General features: G+C 45.9%; 1 protein-coding gene across 4 annotated transcripts in view; it reads left to right on the top strand.

Annotated features, from left to right (window-relative positions):
• The first annotated feature begins 15,723 nt into the window (after window positions 1–15,723).
• Window positions 15,724–17,092, top strand: part of Rere (arginine-glutamic acid dipeptide repeats) — a 347,420-nt gene continuing 346,051 nt past the window's right edge. For all 4 annotated transcript variants that reach the window (XM_055615371.1, XM_055615372.1, XM_055615370.1 and 1 more), the window contains exon 1: window positions 15,724–15,802. The gene's annotated coding sequence lies outside the window, so the exon portion shown is untranslated. The remainder of the gene's footprint in view (window positions 15,803–17,092) is intronic.

Below are 17,092 nucleotides of genomic sequence, written 5' to 3'. Positions count from 1 at the left end.
GCGTGGTCTAGGACTCAGGATGTAAAAGAGAGCCGGAACGGTAGTGTGGTGTTGGTGTGTGGCATGGAGCAGTTTGGAGAGACTGGAGAGATGGACGGTGTGGCCGTTTGGAGCAGAGAGATGGAGAGAAACACTTTGGAGCGCAGAGACTTGGAGGAGACTGCTGGCTGCGTCTGCTTTTATTGGAGTTTGGTATAGCCCCACTGACCCTACACAGCCAGGAGAAGTAAAGGGACCCTCTCTCCCTTCTAGCCTTCTCTCCTACATAGGGCTGGGAGGTTGGAAGGGAGGTTGAGGCCTAAACACCCCAAATAAAGTAGAGTTTTAAAAATGAGCACTACAACAAATCTTTTAAAAATGTTTTCCTAGGGCCAGAGAGATGGCCTAGTGGTTGAAAACACTTGTTCTTCCAAAGAACCAAGATTTGGTTCTCAGCACTTACTTCAGGCAGCTCACAATTGTCTGTAACACCAACATCTCTGGCCTCAGCAGACTCTTGTATTCACACACACCTACACATAATTTAAAAATAATAAAAACAATTGGGTGGAGGTGGCACATGCCTGTAGTCCCAGCACTCAGGAGGCAAAGGCAGGCGGATCTCTAAGAGGCCAGCCTCGTCTACAGAGTGAATTCTACTAGTTCTACACAGAGAAACCCTGTCTTCAAAAACCAAAATAAAAATAAAAGTAAACCTTTAAAGACATTTTTTCTCTGCTGAGAGTGATGACACAGGCTTTAATTCTCACACTCAAGAGGCAGGAGCTGGAAAATCATGCATGAGTCCAAGGTCATCCTTGGCTTCATAATGAATTTGAGGCTATCTGGGGCTACCTGAGACCTTGTCTCAAAATATTGCTGTGAGGTATACACTAGAGAAGACTATGCAGACGTTGGTTCAAGCTTACAGAAAGTCTTTATTCGCAGGCTGGCAAACTACACTGGGTGTTCAAAACCCATGTACAGTCTGAAGACTCTCTCAGGGTGGGCTTTTAAGCACAAAACACACATCCTGGTTAACAAGCCTCAGCTGGCAAGAACAGTTAGCCAGAAGCAGAGCTATAGAGGACAAAGGCAAGCTTAGCACATTCAGGGACTCTCCCAGAACTATGGACTTCGATGGATTAGGTCTTTGTTCTCCTGCTGCCAGGTGTGGCTGCCTATGTGCAGGGTCCCAAGGCCTGAATGGTCCTTCCATCATGGCGCCAGTTGTGCTAAGGTCTGGGGAGGCTATTACAACATAAAAACAGACAAATAAAGAAAGAAATAATATATAAAGTTACCTTCCTTAAAATGTGAGCATGGGCATGTACACCAAAATCAAGAGAAGGTTTCCAGACTGGCCCGTGAGCTGGCTCTGTTGGCACAGCTCTTGCCATGAAATCTGTGCCACAGCAAGCTCCCAGAGAACCAAGCCCGAAATGCTGTCCTCTGAACTCCACACGGGAGCTGTGCTCTTTGCACGGATGTGCACTCCACAGTGATAATAAGCGCTCTTTTTTCAGGGAGAGAAAGAGAAGGCTTGAGAATAAGACCCATCTTATTTGTATTCTAATGGGAGTGAGCCAACAGAGAGAGAAAAAAGGGGGGAAAACTGCTGGTGCCTGGAGAGGGAGGGTTTCCGAGCCATGTCCTTGAGTAATGAGAGGGGATGGGATCAAATGAACAAGCAGAGGGCTGGGTTCTGATGGAGCACGGATGATTCATCCCTAATTGCAGGCAGGAAGCCAGAATGTGGATTTAGAGGAGGATGGATGGGTGGGGGCTGAAGGAGTCTGCAATTTCTCTGCTGATTGCGTCAATATTCACAATGAACTTGGAAAGAAATCCATCAACTGAGAGTGAGAGTGAACAGGGGGAAGTGTTGGGAGGGTTGAGCGGAAAGCAGAGGTTGTGAAATGACTGGCTGGAAAATTAGGAAAGAGATTAGCCTGGATAAGTGCTGTGTGATTGCCAGGGGGCATGGCGAGCCCACTTGAGGTTTGCGGTCATGTGTTTGAAAGTGAAAGTGGCCAGCCTCATTTGGGTGACAGGTGCAGGTGCCCTCGAGTAGCAGTTGGAATTATCCTCAAGGCTGTGGTTTTGCACAGGGGAGTGTCAAGAGGAGGACATTGCTGAAGGCACAGACAAGGGAAAGAGCACTGGGGCCAACCACAGGATGGAAACGGGCCTGTGGGTGGGAGGACATCCATTACAGTGTCATGAGTGTAGGACTGATTCAGGTTTGTTTTAGGAGATGAGAATCCGACTCTGAGGAAAAAACCTGAGCAGGCGTGCAGCATGCCTAGAGCACAGCATATCCAAGGCCGGGCCGGGGTGCATGAGACCTTGTTGTAAAAGGAGAGAAGGACAGAGAGACTGCTCAGTGGGCAAAGGCCTGTGCCCCAAGTTTGTTCTCTAGAATCAACATGGTAGAAGGAAGGAACCAACTCCCACAAGTTGTCCTGTGCTCCTCTCTAGTGTGTTATGGTCTGGAGGCTAACAATAAGCAAGCATGTCACATGCACACAAAATAAATAGATAAATGCCAAATATAAACCTATCTTTTATTCGTCAGATGTAATTGTATTCTTGGAGGCTCACTGCGTCTGTCTGCTAATGTAAGCCTGGTCCTGGAAGCTTCTAGGCCCAGAATGTTTTCTGCCTCTGAGACTTACTGCTGAATAAGCTCACCCTTTCTAGCTCTTTCTGAACTTTGGCTGGCTGGTTCAACTCAGCTGTTCTGGTTCAAACTCTGCTCCAAGCTGACTGATTCAAACTGGCTTCTCTCAGCTTCTGACTGAATTGCTCTTCTTGGCCTCAAAGTGACTCTAGCAATATGTTCTAATCTTCTGACTCCTCTCTGGCTCCTTCAATCCTTTCTCCCACTCTTCCATAAGATTGTTTGGCTGTGGGTCTCTGCATTTGTTTCCATCAGTTGCTGGGTGAAGCCTCTCAGATGACAGTTATGCTAGGCTCCTGTCTGGAAGTATAGCAGAGTATCATTAATAATGTCAGGGGTGGGCTCCCTTTCATGGCCTGAGTCTCAAGCTAGTCCAGTCATTGGTTGGGCATTTCCGCAGTTTCTGCTCCATGTTTACTTCCTGCACATCTCGTAGGCAGGAAAAACTGTGGGTCGAAGGTTTTGTGGCTTGGTTACATCCCAGTCCCTCCATTCTTTCCTGGTTACAGGAGATGGCTGTTTCAGGTTCCATATCCCCTGTTGCCAGGGTCACTCTCCTAGTCTCCTAGAATCTCTCTCTCATTCTCTTTCTCTCTCTCTCTTTTAAATATTTATTCTCTTTTAATTAATTAATTTATGTATACGAGTGCTCTATCTGCATGCCAGAAGAGGGCATCAGATCCCAGGATAGATGGTTGTGAGCTACCATATAATTGCTGAGAATTGAACTCAGGACAATTGACTCTTGGAAGAGCAGACAATGCTCTTAACCACTGAGTCATCTCTCCATCTCTCAAACCTCTGTCCTTAATAAATGTCCCTATCTCAATATTCATACAGCAATGGAAAAAGGAATTATCTCGCCCCACCCTGACCCTCCAGGAAAGCTACCCAGACTCTCTCTGTAGTAGCCGTTGTCCTGAAACAGTTTGGCATGTATGACAGTCTTCAGTGACCAGGACAGGGCTGGTTGGTTTCTCCCTCTCAGGAATTTTAACTAGGAAATGCTCTAGTCATGAGGCATTTGGCAGAAGCCACTAAGCTGAGAAACCACAAGCTACAGGAAAACCAGAGAGGCCAAGGGAGGCCACATGAAAGGTACAGTTCTGAGGAAGTTGAAGCCATGAGAAAGCTGGGACTGTGAGTTTAGGAGAGCCGCCTGAAGAAGGGACCGCCCCAGGGAAGATGAGTTAGCTGTTAACAGGGAGTGGGCTGCTCTCCTGCCCTTCCTGAGCCACAGCTCCGAGTCTCTTCTCTTCCTGAGGTCAGGGTGCAGCTTCGTTGGGCTCCACACGGGAAGACGGGAATTATAAATCTGTTACTTGAGATGTGGATTTCCTTTTTCATGCTTTTTGTTTTGGGTGGAGGCTGCATGTGTGCCAGGGTGCATGAGTGGAGGGCAGAGGGTAACACACGTGAGAGTTGGCTCTTTCCTCCTCCCTGTGGGTCCCAGGAATGGAGTTCAGGTCATTCAGTTTGATGGTAAGCTGAATGTGCCATCTTACCAGTCCTCTCTTCCCTTGAAAAAGTTGTCCTTTATCTTATTTCTTTTTTTCCCTTTTTTCTTTTCTTCTTTCTCTCTCTCTCTCTTTTTTTTTTTTTTTTTTGAGACAGGGTTTCTCTGTGTAGCCCTGGCTGTCCTGATTCACTTTGTAGACCAGGCTGGCCTCAAACTCAGAGATCAGCTTGCCTCTGTTGGGATTAAAAGCGTGTGCCACCAAGCCCAGCTCCCTTTTATTTCACTTAAAATTTTATAGTGTCTGAAGAAATGGCTCAGCAGTTGAGAGTATGTATTGCTCTTTCAGAGGACACAGTGTTTCATTCCTAGGTTGATTCCATGTTGGGTGGCTCACCACTGCCAGTAGCCCCAGCTCTGGGAGACCCTAAGGCCTGCATCTGTGCTCCAAAGAGACCTGCACACGCATGTGCATGTTTGGAGGCAGTTTTCTGGGTCCAATCATCTTAGGAACGAGCTCCATCTTGATGGCAGGGTCAAAACTGAGTTCATATTCCCAGGCCCCAGAACCCAACTCCTAACCTGCTTCTTCAGGCATTTTAGTGTTTGTCTGTTAACTAGTAAAGGATGTAAAGACAGAAGCTGCCATTATCCCTTATCTAAACTAAGGCTCACAAGTTGTAAATGTGTTTGTTGCCTGTCTTGATTTAAAGTTTGCCCACTCCTTTGTATCCTTATCATTCTAAATTCCAGGCCGAATTCCAAGGGAGGATGTGAATGCAAAAAGCTCAGTCCTGAAACCAGGTGACCTGGAAAAGCCAGTCGCTCACATTTGCTTCCTTGCTCAACCCCTTGTGTCAAAATATGTTGATAAATACAACAGCCCAGATCCCGAACTGGCTGCCTCTCTGTGCCTGAAGAAAAAGCTTGCATTTTAAGCTTCTGTCTTTGAAGTTAGTTTTCTCAGCCTCCACCCCAAACCCAACATACATACTCACACGTAGATACAGATGCATATTTATACTTAAAACTAGATTAAAAATGTATTATTACAGAGCCACGTGGGGTGGCTCACGCCTCTAATCACAGCACTACAGTATAGAGGCTGGTGAATCTCTGATTTTGAGGCCAGCCTGGTGTCTACAAAGTGAGTTCCGGGACCGCCAGGACTAAAACAGAGAAACCCCCCTCCCCTCTTGAAAAGCCAATAACTAACTAACCAACTAACTGTGCTATTACCTTTATTTATTTATTTATTTATTTGAGGGCTGTGCCCGTCCGTGCCCGTCCGTGCCCATGACAGCCGGAGGACAGCTTGCGGCAGTCGGTTCCTGACTTTGGCCACGTGCATGCAGGGAGTCAAACTCAGCTGTCAAGCCTGGGGGCAAGCATCTTTTACTTGCTGAGCTGTCTAGGTGGCTCCTCCTTCCCTTATTGCAGATCGGCTGGCTTTGAACCTACAGAGATCTACCTACCTCATACTGGGATTAAAAGCACACGCCACCATTCCCAGTCAAAAATACATCTTAAGAATTTTTATTAGTGACCAGGAAAGTGTGGCAGCATGTGTGCCCGGAGTGTGTGGAGATCGGGGATAACTCTGTTCTCTTCTTTCATCTTAAGGTAGGTTCTGTGGATTGAATTCAGGTTGGCAGGCTTAAGCAGCAAGCACCTTAACTACCTGCTGAGGCATCTTGCTGGCAGTATTTATTTATTTTGAGTTAGGGTCTTATGGAGCCCAGGCTGGCCAGGAGTTCTCTGTGTAGCTGAGGATGTCCTTGAACTGCTGACCCTCTTGTCTCCACCTCCACTGTGGTGTACCACCATGCCGGGTACAGGGTTCTGGGGATTGAGCTCAGGGCTTTGTGGGTGTTAGGTGAGCTCTTTCCGGGTTGACCTATGGGCTTTGGCAAATGTATAGTGACACGTGTCTACCTTACTTATTATTTTGTTTAATTAAAAAAGTATTCCCTGTGTCTTGATGTCTGCCTGCACGTGTGCCTGTGCGCCACTTGCATGCCTGGCTTTCAAAGGAGCTCAGAAGAGGGCGTGCAGGCACTTGGAACATGCGTTACAGATGGCTAAGGATGGCCACGTGGGTGCCCAGGAGCCTCATCTCTCTAGCTTCTCTATCTAACTTTACAATATCATTTAAAAATACTTGTTTTTACCCCTAAAAATCCCCACTGCTCTACCTAGTCACCCTTTCTTTCTTTCTTTCTTTCTTTCTTTCTTTCTTTCTTTCTTTCTTTCTTTCTTTCTTTCTTTCTTTCTCTTTCTTTCTTTCTTTCTTTCTTTCTTTCTTTCTTTCTTTCTTTCTTTCTTTCTGTCTGTCTTTTCTAGAAGTTGCTTCCCACAGCTTCCTGCAATGTTAGACAATTCAAATCCAAGAGTCTCTTTTATTCACTGTTATGTCTTAAACTTTCTCTGTGCCTTCATGTGACTTGATGGTTCATTCTGTTGAATATTGAATTCAATTCAGTTCAATACTCAATTGAATGACTATCACAGCTGACGTCTTTCCCTATTGAAGGGCATCTAGGTTGCTTTCAAATTAAACAGCCCTCTTCCTTGTTTTTTGAGACAAGATCTTGCTATGTAGTAGGCTTGGCTGGCCTGGAATTCACTATCTAGACCAGGTTGGCCTTGACAGACTGCATCTGTCTCCAAATATTGAAATTAAAGACCTTCACCATCACACCGGCCAAATTGCTGCCTCTTCCTCCTCTTCCTACTTTTCCTTCTCTTCCTTTTTAAAACTGGTATTGGGAATGAACAAAGGGCCTCTCATATGTCATATGCCATTTTCTTTCTTACTTACTTTCTTTTTATGTTTTTTTGAGACAGGATTTCTCTGTGTTGCCATGGTTATCCTGTAACTCCCTCTGTAGACCAGACTGGCCTTGAACTCACAGAGATCTACCTGCCTCAGCCTCCCAAGTGCTGGGATTAACGGTGTGCGCCCGCCACTGCCTGGCTCTAGGCCAACATTCTACAAATGAGCTATATGTTTCCCCTTTTATAATAAAATAAAGTTTTATTATAAAACTTTATTTTATTATAAAAGTAAGTTGCAAAAAAAAAAAAAAAATAGAAATCACACACCAGGGCTGGAGAGATGGCTCAGAGGTTAAGAGCACTGTCTGCTCTTCCAGAGGTCCTGAGTTCAATTCCCTGAGATCTGGTGTCCTTTTCTGGTGTGAAGTTGTTCGTGCAGAGAGAATATTGTATACATAATAAATAAATCTTTAAAAAAAAAATCACACACCAAAGTCTATAGCCTTTTTTTTTTTTTTTTTTTTTTCTTTTTAATGATTTAAAAACAGTGGGGCTAGCAAGATGGCTCACTGATAAGGCATTTGCTACCAAGGATGAGGATTTGAGTGATGTCCCGGAGATGCAAATAGTAGAAAGTGAGAACTCACTCCTGAAAGTTGTCATTTTCACCCCAAGCACTTGTGCCCATCCCCAAGATAAGTCAATAAAAATGTGCCAGACATGGTGGTTGGCACACACACACCTTTTAATTACAGCACTTGGGAGGCAGAGGCAGGCAGATCCCTACGAGTTTGAGGTCACCCTGATTTACATAGAAAGTGCCAGGATATCCAGAGTTGCATGTGTGACCCTGTCTCAAACAGACAGACAGCGAGTGACAGAGTGACTGTGGAGCTCACTCCAGTCCTATGTGACCTGGTGTTTTCTTTTGCCCCCTCTGACATCAGACACACAAATGGGACAGAGACACACATGTAGGCCAAACACCTACACACATAAAACAAATACAATTAAAACAGTTTTGTTTTGTTTTTTTTTTCCCAGAGCTGAGGACCGAACCCAGGGCCTTGCGTTTAGCTAGGCAAGTGCTCTACCACTGAGCTAAATCCCCAATCCCAAAACAGTTTTTAAAACTGAATGTTTGAGCCAGGAGTGATGGCACTTGCCTGTAGTTCCATCACTCAGGGAAGCAGAGGCAGGTGGATCGCTGTGAGTTCTAGGCCAGCCTGGTCTACAGAGTTAGCCCAGGACAGCTAAGGCTAAACAGAGAAACCCTGTCTCAAACCAAAAACAAAGCAAAAAATAAAAATAAAATAAAATAAAATAAAATAAATAAAAAGCTGAATGTTTGGCTGAGGGCTCAATATTGAAGCATTTGCCTAGCATGTATGGGTCTCTGAGCTCATGCACACGCACACACACACTAATGTAGCAGAATTGTTCCTGAGACTGAGTGGGACGAAGGAGAATGACCTGGCCGTGACCAGCCCGGATATTCGCTTGCTTGCCTGGCAGAGCTCTTTTGGTGCCCTTCTCGCGTCACAGTTGTGCTGTCATCTCAGTTATCCACACGATTTACACGTGATTTATGGACTCAGATAGGTTTCTTTGGTGGGGGGGGACTCCTTCTAAAAGCCCCTTTGTCTTGTCTGTTTTTTAGAGAAAGTAGGGTTTGTGCCCAGGTTTGTGCACCAATTATTATACCCTCATTATCCCTAGAAAATAAATAACACCTTCAGCCTAAGCCATCTACCAGATCGGGGGAAATATTTATCTTTTCATGCAGCTTCCCCGAGGGTGGAATTCTCTTGCTCTTTGGCTCACTCAGTTAACAGTGGACAGCTGTTTCTAACAGGAAGCGTGGAATTGCATGGCTCCCTGAAAAGGCAGGAAGACAGAGGGAGGAGGGTTCCTAATTATCAAGCTTGGATTGGGGCCAAGACAATGGAACCCCTGTCTCCGCCCCTCAGTTCTTTCACAGGTCCTGTGAGACTCTTAATGCCCACAAGTGGTCAGGTGGGCTTGGATCTCATCTAGATAGCATCCTTGTGACTCACGTTCAATGTGACTCAGGAGGAGCGCATCAGCCACCCCAGCTGAGCATGCTGGCAAACAGACTGTAAAATAAAATTCAGCAGAGTGTTTGGTTGAACTGGGGCCCTTAAGCTGCTCTCCACACTCAGACACATGCAAACAAAGAAAGGGGTTTCTGATGCCTTTTTGAAAACAAAACAAAACAAAACAAAACCACTTTATTTTTTGTTTTGTACAAAGGTTCCCATGTAATCCCATACCGACCTTCCAATCACTGTGTTGGCTGAACTTCCAAGAGCTGGAATCACGGGTGCGCACCACCATGCCCAGCACATGTTTACTATGTGTGTGTGTTTGTCCATGTGCTATGGTGCCATGACTCATGTATGGAGGTCAAAGGGACCTGTGGAAGTAGGTCCTCTTTGTTTTTGTTTCTTTTTCTAGACCCGGTTTCTCTGTGTAGCCCTGGCTGTCCTGGACTTGCTTTTTGTAGAGGGACCTGGCTAGCCTCGAACTCTGACACCTAATTAGTAGGTTCTTTCTTTTCAGCGTCTGGATCCCAGGCTGGGTAGTGGCAGCTAGTGCTGAGCTCTGTTCCTTAGGCCTGGTAGTAAGGGCCTTGATCTAATGAGCTGTCTCACTGGACCACGTCTCTGTTTAGAAAAGCAATCACCTTTACTGAAGCTAGTACAAGGAACGCTCATTTCTCCCTTGCAGTGCAGGACAAGGTCAGAGAGGTCACTTGCCTGGCCTGTGGGCCAGAGGGACTAGAGAAGAAGAAAAGCTGACATACGGCAAATCAGGTGAAATTTCTCCGTGGTTACATAAACGCGTTGCAAGCGGGCAGGACTTGCTCTTGTTTCAACCTGAAAAAGTGCAACTGGAGGTAAAGAAAGCACGTTATTGGCTTAGATTTTCACTACATAAACTTGGAAGCCAATTCCATAGGAAATGCCTGGAAACAAGCTTCAGTCTGTTACAAGGCTTTCTGAATTACTTTAGTTTTGCTTAAGGCGTTTTAGGGGAAAATAATTTACATGTTCCAAAGCTTGAGTACTTCTGGAAGATTACGGAGGCTAGTTACCAGCCATATGTTCAAAGAACTTGCATTCTTTCTCTCTTTTTTAATTATAAAAATTATCCATGCTTGAGATGAAAAGAAAGAAAAAAAATGAACAGAACAGACTCTAATGAAGTCAAAAGTCACTCTGGGTTCTGTGTCCGCCATGAATTCATTCCATGCTCGGTGGGCTCGCTGGAAACATTGTGTGAGGACATTTTGAAGCACAGACAAACTTGTCCTTTTATATTTATTTTACCTGGGTAGTGTGTGTGCAGCAAGCCTATTACACAGTGAACATGTGGAGGTCAGAGGACAGTCGACTTCAGCTTCTCCATCCACCACATGGGCTCTGGTTGTAAGATTTGGAAGCGAGCACCTCAACACTGAACCATTTCACAGCTGGGAGTGAGCTGTGTTCTTACCCTTCCTATGGATGGACTCCAGACTTGTTAAGAAAGCAAATAGGAGCCAGGTGTGGGGGCTCATCCTTTAATCCCAGCACTCGGGGAGGCAGAGGCAGGCAGATCACTGTGAGTTCAAAGGCCAGCCTGGTCTACAAAGTGAGTCCTAGACAGCCAAGGCTACACAAAGAAACCCTGTCTTGAAAAAAAAAAAAAGTAAGTTTAAAAAAATCTCTCTTGGGGCTGGAGAGATGGCTCAGAGGTTAAGAGCACTGGCTTTTCTTCCAGAGGTTCTGAGTTCAATTCCCAGCAACCACATGGTGGTTCATAACCATCTCTAATGAGATCTGGTGCCCTCTTCTGGTGTGTAGGTACACATGCAGGCAGAATACTGTGCTAATAATAAATAAAAATCTTAAAAAATAAAAATAAAAAATCACTCTTGAAGAGATGGCTCAGCAGTTAAGAGCATCAACTGCTTTCCCAGAGGATCCAGGTTTGATTTCTAGCACCCATATGGTGGCTCACAACTGTCTATAACTCTAGACTCAGGCAAGTTGACAAATTCTGGCTTCTGCAGGCACCAGGCAGGCAAGTAGTGCCTAGACATATATGCAGACAAAATATCCATGCATATAAAAATAAAAACAAAAAAAAATCTTTAAAAATCACTTCTTAGGGATGTGTTATAGTCATCTTTAGCTACATGGGGTGTTCAAAGACAGCTTGTGCTACACGATTCCAACAACAGTGACAACAAGAAAACCTGCCTGTGTTTAAGGTTAGGAAACTAATGAAAAAGCTGGGCGTGGTGGTGCACTCCTGTTATCCCAGCACTCTGGGAGGCAGAGGCAGGCAGAGCTCTGTGTGTTCAAGGCCAGCCTGTTCTACAAAGCAAGTCCAGGACAGCCAGGGCTACACAGAGAAACCCTGTCTCCAAAAAAACAAACAAAACAAAACAAACTAAAGAAAAAAAGTCTTTGGTGTTTTTAGATCCAATAACAAAAATAATTCCCATTTCCTAAAGCTTGCTGAAAAGAGGATAAGGAAAAATGTTCTACTTTCATATGAAAAAAACCTCCCAGTAGATATTTGACCTCTTTAACCTTCCACAAATTATTTAACTTCCTTATATCCTAGCTCCTTGACCTTTAAAGTACAGGTGATAATAACACATTTCATGGCTGTTGTTAGGACTAAGTGAGCAAAAGAACGTAACATGCTAGGCATGGTGCTTGGGGCACAGTAAGCTTTCAATCATGGCTTAATAGCTGTTCCTATTAGGAAGATTGTTTCATTATCAGAGTCTGCCGTCCTAGGAAGGAAGTCTGCTCCATCTGGCTCTGTAGCTTGACTATACTTCTTGCATGGGCTTGCTAAATAGGCTTATTTTGCTTATTTTACGAACCTGAACTATGTTATGCTTTATGTGGAATTTAGAGACTACTACATGCACATTTGCATATATAAAAAGGCCCCAATTCCCAGCTCTTAGGAGATGGAGACAGCAAGGTCAGCCAGGCATGGTGGTCCAAGCACTCAGGCAGACAGAGGCAGGCAGATCTCTGTGAGGCCAACCTGGTCTACAAAGCCAGTCCAGGACAGCCAAGGCTACACAGTGAAACCCTGTCTCAAAAAACAAACAAAAAAAAAAAAATCAAGGTCTGTCCATGGAGATGGCTCATGGAGTAAAATTTACTTGCTATGCAAGTCTGAGTTCAGATCGCTATCTTAGGTACTTTTTTTTTTTTTTTTCATTGCTGTGACAACACATCTTATAGAAGTAAGAGTTCATTAGGTCTGTGGTGTCAGAGGTTTAGAGTCCATAATGGTGGATCAAAGGCATGAGGACAGGGATGGCTGAGAGGTCACATCTTGATCCACAAGTAGGAAGCAGAGAGGGAGCACACTGGGAATGGAGAGATTTGAAACCTCAAAGCCTACCCCCATTGACACACCTCCTCCAAGATGCCACACTTCCTAATCCTCCCCAAATAATTCAGAGAATCAAGTGTTCAAATAAATGTGCCCATGGGGCCCATTCTCATTCTAACCACCACATTCCCAGAACCTGTATAGGAGCTGGGTTTGTCCTCTGTCTTCCACATTGGCATGCCTATACCCTAACACACAAACACGTACACACATACACAAGAAGGAAATACTTATTAATTGGATTTTTATCGAGACAGGGTTTCACTGGATGTAGCTCTATTTGTGCTGGAACTCACTGGGCAGACCAGGCTGGCCTTGATTTACAGAGACCCACCCGCCTCTGTCTCTCTAGTGCTGTGAGTAAGAGCGTACACCACCACACCTGGCCAGTAAATTCATATTTAGAAAAGGAAGTTCAAGGCCTTCCTCCATGACATCAGCCCGGACCAGGACCACAAGAGATCTGACTCAAACAAACCAACAACAAACAACAAAACCAGAAGGAGCACAGCTATATACACAGATTTTGATGGAAACACCAGCCATCTAATTCACTTTATCACTTTTTTTATCCTTTATCCTTCTTTCCTTCTTCCTTCCTTCCTCCCTCCCTCCCTCCCTCCCTCCCTCCCTCCCTCCTTTCTTTCTTTCTTTCTTTCTTTCTTTCTTTCTTTCTTTCTTTCTTTCTTTCTTTTCTGAGACAGAATTTCTCTGTGTAGTCCTGTCTGTCCTGGACTCACTTTGTAGATCAGGCTGGCCTTGAATTCACAGAGATGTGCCTGCTTGCCTCCCTTATTACAGCATGAGCCACTGTGCCTGGCTTATCCTTCACTATGTCTATCTGATGCTAGTTAGCTCCATCCCTACCTGCCAAGTTGAACTCAGTTTTCTGAATTTGATGGGAAATTCAGTCAGCGATATAAAAAATCATTAACTACCTTCTCCACTTCTCTTTTTATTCCTTATTAATTTTTATATTTCATTTATGTGTATGTTGGTCTCCTAACGTGTGTGTATGCACATGTGTGTGCAGAGGCCAGAAGAGCGTGTCAGAGTTGGGAGCTGGAGTCACCCGCCCTGGTGAGCTGTTTTACATGAATGCTCTCTGGAAGAGCAGCAAATGGTTCTAAACACCAAGCCAGCCAACTCTCTAGCCCCGAGTTCCCATTTCATTTAAAAGCGAAGAGTTTTTTTCTTGCTGAAAGTGCTGCAGAAAGGTAGTGGTTAAGACTTATTTATGGGCCTTTGAGAGGGCGCAGCAGATAAAGGCACTCGCTGCCAAACCTGACCACCTGGACTGGACCCTGGAGCCCAGGAAGACTCCTGTCCTGTGGTCGCCACAGGGGCACTGGTGCAAGCACGTACCCCATGAAGAAATAAACGTTACATTTAAAAGAGGCCCCATTTCCTTTTGGATCTCTTGGGTCACACAGTTCAATGACATCTGTTAGTTGAAATTATTCTTAAAAGGAACTTCTGGATGTGGAAATTATAATCTGAATAGATATTCCAAAGAGAAAATTATCCCTTTATTTGAAATAGATGGGTGAATTATTTTAAGCTATGCTCTATCCCTTAATTATTCTATTATATACAGACCTTAACTCCTCTGAGAAGAGTGTATGGTTTAAGAACACCAATAAGCATTTATAGAATATTAACAAACTAACAATAGGTTGATGATTCATCCTGGATTCATGCCAGAGTCTGTGAAAGAACTCAATAAACATGATATGCATTTCAAAAACTGGTAATTATAATTAAAATTCCAAATGCCTCAATCCTATAAATTATATTAAGTAGAATAGGAGCATTTGGCTTGCCCTGACTCAGGCTGATAGTGTGTGGTACGCATGGCGATTGTGTGTTTGAGCATGGTAGGAACATAGTAATAGTTTTCAAAGGTGATATATGACTTTTTCCATTCCTTTTTTTGTTGGCATTTTTGAGACAGAATCTCCCTATGTAGCTGTGACTGGTTTGAAACTCACTTGTAGGCCAGGTGGGACCTTATCTTTGAGATCACCCTGCCTCTGGCTCTCCGGAGCTTAGAGGTGTGAGCTCCCCACATACCACAGATACTATTCTCTTTAAAAAAATCGTCTGTGATTATGGTCTGTTCCTTATTACTAAAGTACTGGGTCCCTCGGAGCTGTAGTTACAGGCGGCTGTAGCTGCTTGATGTGGGCGCTGGAGACCCAACTGGGATCCTCTGAAAAGAGCAGCCGTGCTCCTAACCACTGCGCCATCCCTCCGGTTTTTTATTACTCAATGACACTTTTCTTTATTCTCATCATATAAGCAGCACAATTTACCAATTCTGCCTTTTTTTTTTTTTTTTTCTTTTTTGCAATTCCGTTTTGGTCTCATATTGTTTTAAAAACATTGTGAACTGCCCATCAGAATTTAGCCTGTAAACAAATGCTTTGAACCCACTCTGTAGCAACCCTTGGACCCCAGGGGATAGGAATCGTGTGTCTTCAATGACTGAATAAAGCAAATTATGACTCTGGTAATAATAAGAGCAAGTGGGCACTCCGCAAGTCCACCCCTGAGACCTGCCCACTTGAGGCAGACCATCCCGGGAGGGTGAGTCCTGGGCTGACCCCCGGGAGCTCTGCCTGCGGCCGGGCAGGGCTGACCCGCCACAAAGCCGCGCCCGGGGCGGGGAGCCCAGCGCCCTGGGGCGGGCCGCCGCCCGGAGCGCGCACCAAAGCTTGGCCTCTCCCCTGGCCGTCCCTTCTGCTCATTTTATTAAAAAGGAAAAGAAAAAAAAAAAAAAAGAAATAAAAAAAAGAAAAGAAAAAGAGGAAAAAAGAGAAAATGGAAGAGGGCCCGAGCCAACGCTCCCGCCCCCGGCCCGCCTTCCGCTCCTCATTGGCCCGCCCCCCGCCCGCGTCACGCCCGGGCTCACCAATGGCGAGGCGCGATACTGCGAGGTGGGCCGGGCCCGGGCGCGGAGTGGGCGGCGGGTCGGCGCAGCAGCCCGCGGCGCCGCCACCATCGCGGAGGTGCCGCTGCTCCCACAGACGCTCGCGAGCCGCCCCCCGCGCTCCGCAGCCTCTTGCCCCGCCGGGCCTCGTCCCCGCCTCCTTCCCCGCGCCTCGTCCCTCACGCGCTCCCCACCTCGTCTCCGCCTGGTTTCCTCTGCTACCTGAGGGGAAGGAGAAAAAACCCACCATCCTCCCGTGGGAGCCCCTCGCCCTCCGGGGGAAAAAAAAACCCACGAAACCAGACATGGTCCTGGGCTCCCACTGCTGAAGGCTTGGCCCACCCGAGGAGGAGGAGGTCCAAGTCCCGGCAGGGAAGCCCCGCAGCCCCCGGCGTCGCGACCCCGCGGGCCGGCCCCCTCGGCCCCGCGCCCGCCGCCCTCGGTCCGCCGCCGGCCCCCGCGGCCTCCCGCCCCGTCCCTGCACTTTCCCCGGAGCCGGGCCGCCACCCCTCCCATTGATGGTGTAGCGCTCGAGGGGAAGGTAAGTGTCCGAGTTGTCCGCGCTGCGCCGCGGGCTGCCGTCCTCGTCCCCTCCTTCCAGGATCGCGCTGCTCTGGGCGGGCCGAGGGGCTCGGCCGTGGAAGCTGGGGCGGAAAGCAAGGGCCGCGAGTGGAGGCGAGCCCTCGGGGAAGCGTGCGTCGGACGCAGGCTTTGGCTCTGTGCGGGCCAGGTGACTGTCCTACGTGCCTCCTGACCCCTGCTCTCTCTTGGCTTCTCAGGCACGCTCTCGAACTAGTCTGAGGTTTAAACTATTGCAAGCCACGAGCCAAGCAGCTCAACTGTGGGAGGAAGGGCCTGAAACTGTACATTTCTTGGATGTTTGTGAATGTGGGGGTCTTGGAACTGACTCATTAAAGTCATTTTCACATTAGGAGGAAGATTTCCTCCTTTGTATTCTCTGCTCAGCTCTGTGATTCCAAAATTATGGAACCAAATACCACTTGCAGCAGCGTAGAATTCTGTCATGATTTAAGTTCGGCTGTCTGAAAGAGGGTGCCTTCTTTATTTTTTTAAGGTTATGGGAAGAAGGTAGTTTTATGTAGAATGGGGTGAGTGTGTTGTGTTGAGGGAGTATTGCAGGTTTCCTTTGAAACTGTTTGAGAAGTTGTTGAAAGGAAAAACAAAATGATTCATTGTTGAATTGTCATTATCCTCTGTCTCTTTTCCAAGGTTTGCTTACATTTTTATTTTATTTTTTTGATTACAGACTTCAGAGATTGATTTAAGCAGAATGTGCCCTTGAGAAACTGGTGCTTTAAATGTTTCAGTGTGTGCTGCTATTTTAAGGTGGATCTGAGAAAGTAGTTTTGTACGAATCTTGAAATAGCCTTCTCTAAAGCAATTTTTAAAACAAAACAAAACAAAACAAAAAGATTAACTAGTGAGTGTGAACTTAGTGGATTACAAAACTCAAACGAGTACATCCTTGGTTTAGATTTCAAACAGCATTTATAATTGCTTTCCATTTAAAGAGACCTTTTTGTCTGGTGTACACTGGTTTCTTTAGTCTCAGTCCTGATGGGGGAGGGGAGGGAGGATGGATCTCTACAATAATAAAATCATCTTTGGCTAGACATTTCCTTCCATGGATTTGCTTGCTGAGTTAATTCCACTCTAAATTACAAACCATTTTTGATTTTTTGATGGCCTAGCGTGGGTGAAAGCTGGCTTGCAGTTCTCTCTGTTGTTGAGGTCGAAGGAAACAGGCAGGCAGAAGCAGACAAACACACACACACACACACACACACACACACACACACACACACACACA

Source organism: Psammomys obesus, unplaced genomic scaffold (assembly GCF_907164565.1).
Source record: "Psammomys obesus unplaced genomic scaffold, mPsaObe1.curated_primary_1811, whole genome shotgun sequence".
Lineage (NCBI taxonomy): Eukaryota > Metazoa > Chordata > Mammalia > Rodentia > Muridae > Psammomys > Psammomys obesus.
The sequence above is the reverse complement of the archived record's forward strand: the minus strand, read 5'-3'. Positions and strand labels throughout refer to the sequence as shown.